Source organism: Moschus berezovskii, chromosome 7 (assembly GCF_049115385.1).
Source record: "Moschus berezovskii isolate FMDL1 chromosome 7, NW_MosBer_1.0, whole genome shotgun sequence".
Classification (NCBI taxonomy): Eukaryota; Metazoa; Chordata; class Mammalia; order Artiodactyla; family Moschidae; genus Moschus; species Moschus berezovskii.
In genome coordinates, this window is record NC_142466.1 from 67,351,430 (window position 1) to 67,363,002 (window position 11,573).

Genomic DNA, 11,573 nt, shown 5'->3' on the forward strand with positions numbered 1-11,573 from the left:
GGTTTCTTAAAAGCCTGCTGGTGTGCGGGCTCATGTGTGCATCTGCGGAGCTTCTCAGAACCAGGGCCACCCTTGGTGTGTGTGTGTGTGTGTGTGTGTGTGCGCGCGCGCGCGCGCGCGGGCGTGCGTGCCTGGGGTATGGCTGTCGAGGATGCCAGTTGTGGGGGGCGCGGCAGTTGGTTTTCGGGCCAGGAGGGACGGCTGGCTCGCGCTGCCTACGCGGGGACAGAAAAACATCCGCCGGAGGCCCGGCCGGGCGGCGCTCCAACCGCGCCAGGCAGGTGCGCGCCGGGAGGAAGTGAGCGCATTCCGACGCCCCAGCCGGACGGGACAGGAGGCTCTGGCAGCGGCCGTGGGGAGATTTGGGGGCCAGAGCCCAAAGGGGCGGCTGGCAGTGAGGAGCCCGGGGAGGGTCGTGGAAGCGCCGAGAGAGAGTTGGGGGGAGGCCCCCGAGGGGTCGGGGTCTGGGTTTTAGGTGTTAGCTTGAACACCTGACAGACGCTCTCCGACAGCCCCCGCCAGCTCCCGCACCCTCGGGAGAACTCAAGCCGAGGGAGAGGGGCCCAGGGGCAATTGCGAAAGTCGGAGAGGAGAGGCCGGGAAGGGCAGCGAGGAATGTGGGGCTGTGGGGCGAGAGCGCTGTTGGCTGGAGCGCGGGACAGGCTTGGGCCACCGGAGCATTAGGCGGAAGACCACCCCCGCCCCAGGTGGGAAGGGAAAGTGGCCACCCCCCAGATGCCGGTGCACCCCGAGAGTGAGCAGCAGGTTAGAGAGGAGTGGGAGTAGGGCTCTCAGGGTCCCATTGTGACGAAGTCGTTAAAGACCTTGATTAAGGCATGGAGATAAGGAGTTCGGATTGGCCTCGTAGGTGGAATCGATGGTCTCTTAAGTAATAATGAGGAGCTTCGAGGCAAGGTTATCTGTGTCTAGCACTACTACCATCTTTGGTCTTTGCCAAAGGGCTAGGCATTGATCCTCTAATTTTTATAGTCACTTAAAATTGCATGGCTATATTTGTCAAACAGCTTAAGTTATTTGAATTTTTAAAAATAGAAAAGTTGAAGTATCTGATTCAGTATTTGATTTAAAACTCAAAGGTTAGTTACATGGCATCGAGTCTTTTCCTTGTTTTGCACATGGCATCGAGTCTTTTCCTTTGTCTTACTTTTGCACCTCGTTCCTGTCACTGACATGTGGAAATTCTAGTGTTGTTAATGCCTCAGTTCTGTGTCAGTGGCATAGAACTACTTTTCCTGTCCCTCATCTTATGGTCTTTATTTTTAACTCTAACTTTTGTCTGTGCAACCCTTTAACCTGCACTGCTGCTGCTAAGTCACTTCAGTCGTGTTCGACTCTGTGCGACCCCATAGACGGCAGTCCACCAGGCTCCCTCTTCCCTGGGATTTTCCAGGCAAGAACACTGGAGTGGGTTGCCATTTCCTTCTCCAATGCGTGAAAGTGAAAAGTGAAAGTGAAGTCGCTTAGTCCTGTCTGACTCTTAGCGACCCCATGGACTGCCGCCTGACAGGCTCCTCCATCCAGGTGATTTTCACTGTATATCCTAAATCCATTAAAACATTTCATTGGCATTCAGTATAGAAAGACAAGTAACAACTTTACCATATATGTTAGGTTACTTATTATCATCTGTGGACATGTGTGTAACTGTGAAGTTTCTAAATTTACCTGTGGCTGATAAAAAAGAGATACAGCTAAAGTTGTGTTATTCAATAATGTTTCTATAAACATAGCAATTTATTAGTCTGATTTCTATTCTAAAATCAACTCTACAGTGTCAGAAACTTACACTAATTCTATCATGATCTTTTAAATTTATTTTATTCTGGGCCAAAGGCAATTGCAAGGATTAGAATTGTTGTAATTTATTTTAAAGATCCTTAAATTCCAGTTACTTTTGGCCCCAAACAAGGAAATCTGGGTCGGTTAATTTTTTTAAAAGAAAATAATTTCCTACTTTGGGCTCTGTTCCTCTCCCCCGTGCTGTTTCAACCCCAGCCCTACCTTATTCCCAGTGGCTTTTACCTTCATTCCTTCTTTGCTCTGCTGGGCATCTTTAGAGGAAAACTTCACACCAACTTCCTCTACCATAAATTCTCTCCCTCCTCTCAACTCTACACTTCTCTTTGCCAACATACACCACTGCTTCTTCATTGATTTTTTTTTTTTTAAGCCTACAGCCCTTTCTGGCTCTTTTCCATCTTAAACTCAAAACTCTCTCGTATTGAAAATCTTTTTCTTCCTTTCTCTTCGGTAAAACCTGGGATTTTTAAAGGGTTAGGCCTTATTTATTCTGCATGATCCACTTCTGTCTTCTTTCCTCTATCACCTTTTTCTTACTCTGAATTCTATACACTCTATTACGCTTACTTTCAGCACAGGTTCAACCTTCTTCTTGTGACTAAACATTCTTCCAATAGATATAGCACAAGATTCTTTTCTCCCCCATTATATTTCCTACAAGAAAAAAAAGTTTTCAAATTCACTTCTACTTCAGTCTCATCTTTCCACATTTTGCATCCAGAAGCATGACTGGGCTATTATTGGAAAGTCCCTTGAGTGACCACTTAAGCTTGGTGTTGTGCTAGGCAGTGTATAGTGCATTTCATTAGCCTGGTGCCAGGTTCCTAAATTCTTACCAGTAACAGGTGTTATCATGTGTGTGCATGAATGTTCTCATATACATGTACATACCAAAGTACACAGACAATAGAACCATAAGTCAGTATATGACTATGAATATGTCTATTCAGTATATTTTACATTATGAGCAAGCCAAATACATTTGGGAGTGGAAGATGAGGGTGGGTATATTCATAGCTAGGATAGAAGGTTAAGAGACAATATCCTTTGCCATTCTATATTCTGATGAGGAAGAGAGGAATCATTCTTCTGGAGATGAAGGGACAGTTTGAAGGCGACTGAGTTTCAAGAGTTGAGAGACATGACTTGTAAGGTTGTGGTGAATGGTGAGGATGGGATGAAGCAGCCAGAGTCCCAAGAATAGACAGTTGCTGTTCCCAGACAATTCATATTCTCTCTGGCAGAGAACATAAAAGATTCTTTGGTTATACCAATTTCAACCATAGTCAGGTTTCCATTGATAACCTATATTGAAATTGCCCTGTGTTGTCACTGTCCCATTGAAACCATTAGCAAATTTTTCTTTTTAACTTTTTCTGCTTACGAATTGCTATGTAAATGATAGCCCCCACCACTAATAATTAACCCCCAGCTAAACACCATTAATTCTGACTGAGTTTCTTATCTATTTAGATGGTTTAATTTTTCATGCTTGCCCCACAGTCTACTTGTGATAGTAGTAACTTTTGAAATTTCATTTATGACTTTCATTTTTATCTCACTTGTAAATTGCTCTTTTCTTAAAGTTATAGACTCAAAACTAGATACTGAGACGGCATCTACTTCTTTATTATCTCTGAAGTATGACCAAGGAGGTCTTTGCTTGACTGTCTCTACTGAATGGAATAGATTATTGTCATCTGCAGTGGAGGCGGCCCATTCTGTGGTCAGCTAGCTTTAAGTTACTCGCGTGTTGTTCAGCAGAAGTCTGTCTTGCTAGCATCTCATCCATTCCCACAATTCTGCTCTTTGAAACAGTATGGGGAAATTGACTTGTTTTTCAATGCAGCAGCTCTTTACAGATTTGAAAGAGTTTGTTTTTTGCTAGCTGTTTAAGCTTTTTTCCCTTACTCTCGCATGGTTCAATAGAACCTTTCTATTATGATGGAAGTGTTCTCTACCTGTCCTGCCTAATCAGTAGCCACTAGCCACATGTGCCTGTTGAGCGCTTGAAATGTGGCTAGTGTGATTGAGGACTGGAATTTTAAATTTTAGTGAATTTAAATTTAAATGGCCAGATGTGACTCTTGTGTTAGTGTAGTTCCAAACTCCAGGAGTTAGTACCCTGTCACATGACTGGCTGTCTTTCGGCTGCTCCAGAAATCTTATGGTCACCTCAGACATAGTAAAACATATGTGACTGAGCTCTTCATCTGTCTGGAGGCCAGTCTTACATGTGGTCACAACCGGGAAAGAAACACAAACCCAACCCAAAGCCCTGATGAGTAATGTCAGTTTTTACTGGACGTTTCTTAGAAGAGGAAGGTTATGTCTCATCTCCCATATTTCAAAAGCAGCACTGAAAACAAAAATCCCTCCTTTAATCTCTGTCCCCGAGAGTCCCTGAAGTCCCTCTCGCTTATCCTTCCCCTTCCTTCTCTTCTCTGACCTTGCTCCTCCATGCTCCTAGAGCACCGCCTTTGCCCCCTTCTCCTTGAAGAAGGGTTCTTGGGCGTGCACTTCTTTGTCCAGCTCCCCTTCCCTTTCATTGTCTCTGCTCAGTGAAGCCAGGGAACTTTTTCTGGATCCATCTTTCTTGGGGGGTGATTAGGGCTAGAAGGTCATAAATAATTATATTTTTCTTTTCTTCACATAATTCCTGATTTCTTTCTAACGGTCCTCTCATTTTTTTTTTTTAATCATTGCTGAGAAATCCTTATTTATCACTCTTTAGAAGTGTCTGTAACATTTTCTTTTCATTCCAGATCTATTCTTGGCAGATTCTAAAACCACTTCTTCACAGTTTCTTCATTTTCTTTCTTTTCTTTTTTGCTTCTATGATATTTTAATAGATTTATCTTCTCTTCACTGGTCTTCATGGCCTACATCCACCAGGAGTGCAGCATTCGTTTCCCACTGTGGTCACCCAGTGCCTTGTCCTCCCTTGATCCCCCTCTTAGCTCACCATTGTTGTCCATACCTGCCTCTCTTTATTATCTGTTATTTTCATCTCCTCCTTATCTGCATGTGTACTAAGTTGCTTCAGTCATGTCCGACTCTTTGTGACCCCATGGACTGTAGTCTACCCGACTCCTCTGTTCATAGGATTCTCTAGGCAAAAATACTGGAGTGGGTTGCCATGCCCTTCTCCAGGGGATCTTCCTGACCCAGGTAATGAACCTGTGTCTCTTATGACTCCTGCATTGACAGGTGGATTCTTTACCACTGGCACCACCTGGGAAGCACCCCCTCCCCCGCATCTGTATTCTTTTTAAATCACTAGTTAAAATAATCATTTAGGGGTCTTAAGTGATTTCCAGGGGATCTCATATAAGTCTCTGTACTATGACCTAAGAATATGTAGGTAGCATTGATTTCTGTGGATTGGGAGGTGATGGTGTTGAGGGGCAGAATATCCTTTCAACCATGGCATCACTAATGTTTTGGGCTGGATAATTCTTTGTTGCAGGGGCAGTTCTGTATACTGTAGGATGTTTAGCAGCATCCCTAGCCTCTACCCACTGCATGTCAGAGGTACCTTCTCAGATGTGACAGCCTAAAGCATCTCCAGACATTGCCAAGTGTTCCCTGGAGGGAAATTCTGTCCCCCACCCCCACCACATTCAGAACTACCATGCTAGAATATCAGCTTTCTGAAATTGATCGATGGTGATACTTTTTCTCCTCAACTGCTGATGTGTTTGCTTAGCCCGAGTTTTCAAATGTGTGATCTTTGTCTTAGGAGGTAGCTTCTTAAAATTTCAGGTTCCTGAGCTCATCCTGTATCTCCTGAATCAGAAACGCTAGAAGTAGAATCTGGAAATCTGATTTTTATAAGATACTACCCCCTTTCCCCAAAGTCTGGTAATTCTTATGCCCTAGGCTTGACCCTCAGTGGCATAACTGCTGCATTACCCACATTTTTTCCCTGCAAGTCTTCCTGGTACTTCAGCTTTGCTTCCGCTCTTGGCCCCACAATGCCAACACAAATAGGGAGGCCTCAGGTTACTAGGACAACCAGGGCACAGGAAACCATAAAGTCTCAGCACTCCCACAGGCATCACAGACTGGCTATGCCAGCTTGCTTTCTCCTGAGGGACTTGGTCCTACTTCCTAATCCCCATCCCCAGATTACCCAGACTGGAAGAAACACAGGCCTAAGTCACACATCCTGATTTTGCAGACCTCATGGTTGAATATGGAATGGGTGGAATGAAGAATTGTGAATGAAGTTTTCTTACTAACATTGATATTCCAGGTCACCTTGGTGATAATTAAATTTTGTTACCTGTGAGAATTACATTTCCCTGAGAATTGATGAGATTACAAGCTTGGAGTCAGGCTGCTTCCATTTATTTGTGTTATTTATACTTGTTTCTTTGGAGCTTGAGTCTTAGATCTTTTTGAATCCCTAGCTAGATGTTTTCACAATTTGCTTTGGGTTGAAAGATTTAGCAATCTACTTCTGATACATTGGGACCAGCTAATGTTTCAGTTCAGTTCAGTTCAGTCGCTCAGTCGTGTCCGACTCTTTGCAACCCCATGAACTGCAGCACGCCAGGCCTCCCTGTCCATCACCAACTCCCGGAGTTCACTCAACCTCATGTCCATTGAGTCGGTGATGCCATTTAATCATCTCATCCTCTCTCGTCCCCTTCGCCTGCCTTCAATCTTTCCCAACATCAGGGTCTTTTCAAATGAATCAGCTCTTCGCATCAGGGGGCCACAATATTGGAGTTTCAGCTTCAGCATCAGTCCTTCCAATGAACACCCAGGACTGATTTCCTTTAGGATGGACTGGTTCCATCTCCTTGCAGTCCAAGGGATTCTCAAGAGTCTTCTCCAACATCACAGTTCAAAAGCATCAATTCTTCAGCGCTCAGCTTTCTTTATAGTCCAACTCTCACATCAATATATGACTACTGGAAAAACCATAGCCTTGAGTAGATGGACCTTTGTTGACAAAGTAATGTCTCTGCTTTTTAATATGCTGTCTAGGTTGGTCATAACTTTCCTTCCAAGTTTAGTAAGAAAATAATGGTTTCCAGATAATGAATGTAGGTTCTATTTATACTTTATTATAAAGCTGGTCATTTGTTTCAAGGAAGACCATCTGATTTGATTAATTCTTTAAAGCCTTAAAGAAGTGCAGATCTCCTTTTAGGGAGATGCTTAGAAAATGTTGATTTGATCCAGCAGTGGCGCTCTCCACCTTTGTGGAACGTTCCTGGCAGGCCAGAGCAAGAGACAATAAGTGGTGGGGGGGGAGGTAGGGGGTGGGAATAAAGTAGACTTGAGAGCTCTTCTCAAACAATTGAAGGACTGTCCTATGGAAGAGAGCTTAGATTTACTTGGTTTAGCTTCACAAGGTGGAATAAGGACCTTTATTTCGGATGACAGTGATGGGTAACCAGTTTTGACTTAACAGGGAAGAACATTTGAACAGTTAGAGGACCTCAAATGGGAGTGAACTGAGTTGTTAGGCATAGAGGTTAGATTACCATTTGCACAACATTTAGATGAGATTTTGGACATTAAGCTGGATTTGACATGTAAAGAAAAACAGATTTATCAGAAGTCAGTTCATCCTTTCTAATTTGATTCTGTGGTAACTGTTCAAATCATTACTGTTTTTCTAGACATCTCTGCCAAACTTACCCCCTTGAGTCACTGAATATTAGAGTTGATAATAGAGCCTTTAAAGATTTCTCAAATGTTGTATCCTAGTCCTCTCAATTCCTCAAGAATGCCTCAGAGGTGTAACAAAGTGGCTGGGAGGTATAATGAAGGCAAGCTGGGGCTCTGAACCCTGTCCCTATGCAAGGAGCGGGGGTTTTGCTGGGGAAAAAAAAAAATCCCTGAAATTCCAGGTTCTTCATTTTATTGACAGAGAAAAAGATATGGAGCAAGGAAGTATATTACCAAATATCATACAGCTAATAAATTTCAGTCTTGGAATTGAAATCTAGCTCTTCTAATTCCAATCATTGTTTTTTCCACTCTACTAGTCTACCTTCTTAAAAATTCAGTAAAATTTCTCTCCATTTTTCTGACCACCACTGTAATCTAGAGTGTTATTTCCTTAGATCTACTCCTCTATTAGCCACTGACCTGGTCTCCCTGCTGTCCAGGGTCTCCTTCTTGTCTATTACACTCGCTGTTGCCATGTTATTCTTCATGAAACATTGTCTTCATCATGAGATTTCTCTGCTCAAGAACCCTTATGTTGCCTGTAAGAACTTCAGAGCCTCACACATAGTTGGCATTCTTTAGAATCCTTGTTCAGCCAGATGAACTTGAACCCATTCTCTTATGAGTAATAAATGGGCTATGTAATAGATTAACTGAGGCCACCCTATCCATAGACTCCAACTTTGGTAAGATTTTTGTGTACATCTTTAATCAGAAATGATGAGACAATACAAAAGAAATAGAAGATCACAGCTCAGGAAAAGTGTGTTGTGTAGCAACTTGTATAATATAATCCAATTTAAATGACACATCCATGCATTTTTTAAAAACAAATGGGATATATAGCAATTGGAACAACAACAAGCTGGTAACAAACATTAACTCTGATGGAAGTGAAAGTGAAGTCACTCAGTCGTGTCCTACTCTTTGCGACCCCATGGACTGTAGCCTACCGGACTCCTCCGTCCATGGGATTTTCCAGGCAAGAGTACTGGAGTGGGTTGCCATTTCCTTCTCCAAACTCTGATGCAGGGGTTGGGGGGTGTGATTAAAAAAGGATGAGGGGTAGGGGAGGGAGGTGGGAAACTTAAAATATGTATTTCTCCACAGAGGAAAGCCTCACAGGATGGATGGGAAACCTAAGGAACAAGGCTTGGAACTGACAAGAGAAAGAAACTGTTTGGTTGTCTTGCCTGGCTCCACTGCAAACCATGTCTTTGCCTCTTGCATTACTCTTTGAAAGAAAAATATTCCATGAGATTATTTGATTGGCCAAACTTAAGTCAAGGGCCATCTATGGTTCTATCAGGATAGAGAGAGAAAGGGTCTAGGGGAAGGAGTCCCTAGGATGTCCCTTGGTTTCTGTCAAGGGAGGACAGACATTTAATTTTATTCTCCCAACAGGGCTTTGCACAGAGCAGAAGAGTTCATTGCTGGACAGGACATTAGTGTACTATAAAGATCATGGAACTAGAAATGACAAGAGTTCATTGAATTCAGTCACCCTCCCCTACTTCTTATCTATCAATACATCCAGATCCTAGGCCTTCCTTTTCTTTTGGTTCAACCAAGCCCCCTGGTGTGGTTTTAACCTTTACTAGTGATCGAGGCGGAGAAGGCAATGGCAAGTACTGTTGCCTGGAAAATCCCATGGATTGAGGAGCCTGGTGGGCTGCAGTCCGTGGGGTCGCTAAGGGTCGGACACGACTGAGCGACTTCACTTTCACTTTTCACTTTCACACATTGGAGAAGGAAATGGCAACCCACTCCAGTGTTCTTGCCTGGAGAATCCCAGGGACAGGAGAGCCTGGTGGGCTTCCGTCTATGGGGTCACACAGAGTCGGACACGACTGAAGTGACTTAGCAGCAGCAGCAGCAGTGATCAAGGGGTAATGAGTTAAGGGAACAGGGGAAAGGAGAAGGGTAAGGTAAGGTAGGTGGAAAGGGAAGTTAACAGATTTCTTTCTTCCCTTTCTGTGCTTGCAGAGAAAGCCTTTTCAGTGACTGACAGTTTAAAAAAAAAAAGATCATAATAAACATTTGTGAGCCCAATTACAAATAAAAACCTTATCCCTCTGGATATTCTAACAGCCTGCTCCTCTAATGGAGAAGCTATTCTTCCACTGTGTGCCACATAGAGTGTGGTCAGGAAGGCATTTCTCTCCATCTGCCTGCCATGTGTGTGTGCTGCCCTCTTTGGAAGGTCCAGACGCCAATCAGAGTATATGCCAGAAGTATTTTGTTTTCTCACAGTGGGGATTCTTTACTTTTGAAGCATTAACCTGATAAAAAATACCTTTCTTCACTTTTAACATGGGCTTCCCTGGTGGCTCAGCTGGTAAAGAATCTGCCTGCAATGTGGGAGACCTGGGTTCAATCCCTGGATTGGGAAGATCCCTTGGAGAAGGGAAAGGCTACACTCCAGTATTCTGGCTTGGAGAATTCCATGGACTGTATAGTCTATGGGGTCGCAAAGAGTTAGACTTGACTGAGCAACTTTCACTTTCACATAGCTTAGGCCTGACTTTTTGAAAATTAACCCCAGTTAATCATAAGAGGGTGTACAAATTCACACTCTAACTTCTGTGAACTGCAAAGCAAATTCCTTGATTTTCTGCTGGTAAGAGAATCTGTTCCTCTGGTATGTTTCAGAGGGTGATGGATCAAGGATACTCTTATCCTAAAATGAACTGATTAACCTTTGTAATGACTTGTTGGCCAGCCACTATTGATAACAAAAAAGACTTAACTCCTTAAATGTTGTAAAATAATTATTTTTTCAACTTTATTGAAATATAATTTATATACAAGATGCACCCATTTTATTTATTTTTTAATTTTATTTTTTTGCTTAAAAATTTTAAATTGTCTATCAGGTGAGTTTGACAGAAGTATTGTTAACTTTGTGACAAAAACATGCTAGTAATATCTGGTGGCTCATAGCCAACTTTCAGTGATTATAGTCTCTTCATATAATTACTCATGGTAATCCCTTTTATAAAAGCATCTTAAAAACCTACTTCTCTCACTGACCAAGCCTGACCAGTTAGAAGAGTTTTAAAAGGACAACAGATCTTTTTAAATTACGGAAGTAATACACATCTGAAAAATTCAAACAAGATGAACCCATTTTAAATGTGTAATCAGTGAGTTTTGACAGGTATCTACATCTGTGTAATCATCTCTGCAGTCAATATGTAGAACATTTCTGTCACCCTCCCCAAATCTCCCTTTGACCAATGCAATCGTCTCTCTACCCAACCCCAGACATCCAGTGATCAGATTTCACTGTAGATCAGTTTTGCCTACTGTAGAGCTTCATATAAATGGAATCATATGGCATGTATCCTGTATATGGCTTCTTTAATTCAGATTTTGTTTTTGATATTCATCCATGTTTCTGTGTATATCAATAGTTCATCCCTTCTATTGTGGGGTAGTATTTCATTGTTGAATATACCACAGTTTATCCATTCACCTGTTGATGGACATTTGTTTCCACCTTCCAGTTTTGAACATTCCCAAGCAAGTCTTTGTGGATATGTATGCACTTTCCTTGGACAGATAACTTGGCGTGAAATTTTAGGTCCTGTGGTAAATGAATGTTTAACTTGACAAAGAAAAAACTGCTAAATTTCTCCAAAGTGGCTGTACCAGCATTCTGTGAAAATTCCAGGTTTCTGCATCTCCATCAGCACTTGGTATTGTCATTTAAAAAGAAATTATTTTAGTAGGTGTATAGTGGTATCTCATTGTGGTTTTAGTTTGCATTTTCTCAGTGACTAATGATACTGAACATCTTTTCATTTGCTTAGTTGCCACCTATCTTAAATGTGGTGAAGTCTTTTTAAATCTTTTGCCCATTTAAAGAATTGGAATGTTTGGCTTCTTGTTATTGCATTGTAAGAGTTCTTTATATATTTTTTTATTATAAAGGTTTTAAAATAGTTTGGATACAAGTCTTCTGTGGGTGTATGAATTGAAAATATTTGCCCATGTTAGTGACTTGCCTTTTTATTTATTTTTTTTTTTATGGTATCTTTTGAAGACCACGGACGGAG